Source organism: Pseudomyrmex gracilis, unplaced genomic scaffold (genome assembly GCF_002006095.1).
Source record: "Pseudomyrmex gracilis isolate BER0280 unplaced genomic scaffold, ASM200609v1 scaffold_136, whole genome shotgun sequence".
NCBI lineage: Eukaryota > Metazoa > Arthropoda > Insecta > Hymenoptera > Formicidae > Pseudomyrmex > Pseudomyrmex gracilis.
The window spans coordinates 455,670-459,194 of NW_018020720.1; the positions used below are offsets into that span (position 1 = coordinate 455,670).

At 28.9% G+C, this 3,525-nt stretch overlaps 1 long non-coding RNA gene across 1 annotated transcript; it reads right to left on the reverse strand.

The window, feature by feature from the left end:
- Positions 1-3,071: 3,071 nt before the first annotated feature.
- Positions 3,072-3,520, reverse strand: LOC109856841. The gene is made up of 3 exons (XR_002250424.1): positions 3,454-3,520; positions 3,291-3,380; positions 3,072-3,180 (listed from the first exon to the last, which is right to left on the reverse strand). It is a non-coding gene; the product is annotated as an uncharacterized LOC109856841 (long non-coding RNA).
- Positions 3,521-3,525: the final 5 nt, after the last annotated feature.

Genomic DNA, 3,525 nt, shown 5'->3' on the forward strand with positions numbered 1-3,525 from the left:
AGAGAAAGAAAGAGATACATACATCATTTAGATATTATGATGTATAACTATGCAAATGTGATTATCTTTAAATTAAATATATGTAATTTGGTAAATTGAGAAAGNTAAAANNACTAACAATTTTGTATTAATGTAATATANGATGCNATCGATACCATTCTGCAAAATGTTTTGANTCATTGCTNTATCTTTATNTTTCGTTAAATGGAGAAGAAAGAGATACCNACGCTTCGAAACATTTNTACTAAAACTTTGATCGCATTCATAAGTATGTAATATGTGATGTGATGAAAATAATACATTCACATATTTATATGTTATTTATATGTTATATGGCCAAATCCACGATAATTTTAACTTTTGATGAACTTTTTANTAGTGATAAATCTGAGTTATTTTTCATATACAAAACGTAGTAGGTTTTTTACACTTTCTAGTAATAACTGTGTATAAGAATGCAGAGCTTTTGTGTTAGTGCTGGCGTTTAAAAGTACACTAAGGTGGTAAAACTATAAAAAATCATAAAATTTATTTGGTCTTTTTCGAATTTGTGTTTCACTCTTAATAACTTTGTATCTGCGCCGTGTTGTATAACGCTTTCGTAGTTCTTGCATTTATACATTTTTTTCCTGGAAGTCAATCATGTGCCATGTAACTGTATAAAATGGTGGCCGTTGAAAAACTTATCCTTCTAGCTTTGCAAAATATTAATTTTCGTAGAGATAACAATATACATACGCGCCGTTAAGTTAATTGACTGAGTTACTGAAGTTGTAGCAAACATANAAACGCCAATTTAAGGTGTTAAAACTTGTGCCTCAAAAATGAAATCACCAGTGTATCAAAAATTGTCTCTAAAAGCGTAAATTCAGTGAAANCTCCACAAATCACCTTGGCACATATTCCAAGAAATATTTTTTCAGTCTATATCAACTTTAAACTCTTTCTTATATTGATCATACATGAGCAGTATGAAAGGTTTGCTTATTGGATTAGTATCAAAAAATAAAAATAAAAAAGAATGATACCGATAAGAAATATNTCTGAAAAAAGGTAATTTGATAATTGAAAGAACAGAAAAGTTTTGCTGTATATTTTATTTCACATGTTTTAATTGTTACAAAAGTAATAAAATTTTACATGTATAAAGCTAAATAGATAATGTACGACCCTAACAAATACAATTATTAAAAAAAAAACATTATGACACATTTGTTTTAGATGATCTTTGTATACAAAACGTGTCCGCTTGCATTATTAAAAGAAAAACAATGAAAGTTCAGACAATGGACTGAAAGAAAATGTTATAAATATTTTTGTTAAAAATTTTTGACCGAAGAAAACTAATATTTTTTTATTTATTGTTAGTGCTGGAATGATATTAAACACTTACCAAACAGAGAAATTTGTGGGCAAAATAAAATAAAACCATTTTGCTGAACTTCATTGGGTAAAGCAATAGTTGCAGTCCAAACTAATAAATCTGTATTATAACGCATATTATTATAAATTAGAAGTAGTCAAGAAAACAGTTATTTTCAAAAGTAAATTGTTAAATTTGTATTAACATTTTGTGCATATCCGCAAAATAAATAAGTTTTATTTAAAAGATAAAACTACGGTGGATTTGCCTATATACACATGTAATATAATAAAACATCATATTTCTAAATTTAAATTTTAGTGACACTTAAATAATTTGAATACTATACAAACCACAAAAGAAATCAAAAGTATTACATCTACTATCATACTGACATTATGCACATAAATTGTAATAAATGTTAATAGAAAGTCCAAGAATTTATCTTACTGCCTAGATCTACCATATCATGTCACATTTATTTGTAATAATGATACGACTCATTTCCACAATTATTATTTTTTTATACATCTGCGGAAAGTATTACATTTTATGTTTGAAATGTCTAGTTGTGTCAACGTATTGTCTACAAGAGCGAGTGTCTTCATAAATATCTGAAATCTTAAGAGCAATATTGAAATACATACAGATCTTTGCTATATAAGAAAACAACTTAATAATTACAAATATGCAACCGGCCCAGTGGTCTCGCGGCCTGAGTGCGAGGGCTGCGAGTGGGAGGTCCCGAGTTCGAATCCACACCGTCGGATTGTTCCGGGCCGGTCTCTTTCAAGTCGAGTTTATCGATTGAAAAGCGAACTGAATCGGGCCTCCAAATAGATCGTGGATACAAATGGATCGTGGATATAGAAGTGGAGTGTTGAAAAAAATATTGTAACCCTGAGGGGAATCAATTATCTATCTTCCTTTATCCTTTTTTTTTAATTAAAAATATACAAACTACAATATTTACAGACAAATATGACATAAATGTATCTAATTTTGATATGCACTAAGAATGACGAATGTTACACAACTAGAAAGGCCAACAAAACGCTAGTTAAGAAGAAAACCTCTGAATAAAACACTTCGACCTTAAACGCAATCACTGTGTAATAAAAGAAGGAAACGTAAATAATTCACATTATTAATCTATAGCAAAGACTTAAATAATGCTTCTTTTAGTAATAAACATCTACACTAAAAAGTAAATAAATCAGAAACAGAGGGTGTACATCTTGATCTATGGCAATTGTCATAGTTACCACTTTCTCTCAGTTCCTACCGTAAACTGATATTGTATGTTTCAACTTAAACTGACAACGTAGAACCTATTTCTTAAAAGGCTAAACTAACAGTTGGAATAATGCTTTGACGCATCATGCATCACTTAATTTTACTGCAAATATACACAATGCCATAGTCGGTCGATATCGCTGGACAGTATTAGACCCGATGATAATGAAAAGTGCGACTTTTTGCTCATAAAGCCATTAGAAAAAATATAATATAAAATCGACATAAAAACTACATCAATATAGCATGACTGGACAATACGACAACATACTGTCACTGCAGCAATGGTCTACGATTAATATATATTTTTACAATATATATGTGCCTCATTTTTAAAAGAATAAAAAAATTATATATCTTAAGACGTACGAAAGTAGTAAAGAAAAGAAATACAAAAAGTCCTAAAAAGTGTTTTTTATTTATTGAAAACACATTCTCGCATTTATTTTAGAAGATGTGTTTAATACAAAGGTGTCCACTTGCACCAGTAGAAGAACAATAGTAAAAACCCAGACAGCAAACTGAAAGCAAATGTTATATAAATGTTATTTTTTACCGTTCTTGAAAATTGAAAGAAATAACATTTTTTGAGTTTATTTAGTAATAAAAATAAATATTATTAAAAACTAACCGAACGGACGAACTTATATCCAAAATAAAATAAACCCATTCCGTTAAACTTCAATGGATGAAGCGATATTTGCAGACCAAACTGATAAATCTGTATTATACACAAATCTAAAGATATTCAAGACAATTTATATAAAAAAAATTGTGTGCTTAAGTTAAATTACCTCATCATACGCATCTGCAAAACGAATAAGATTTGTCAATTTATGAATTACGATTTTGGTTCTTTCTGCCTA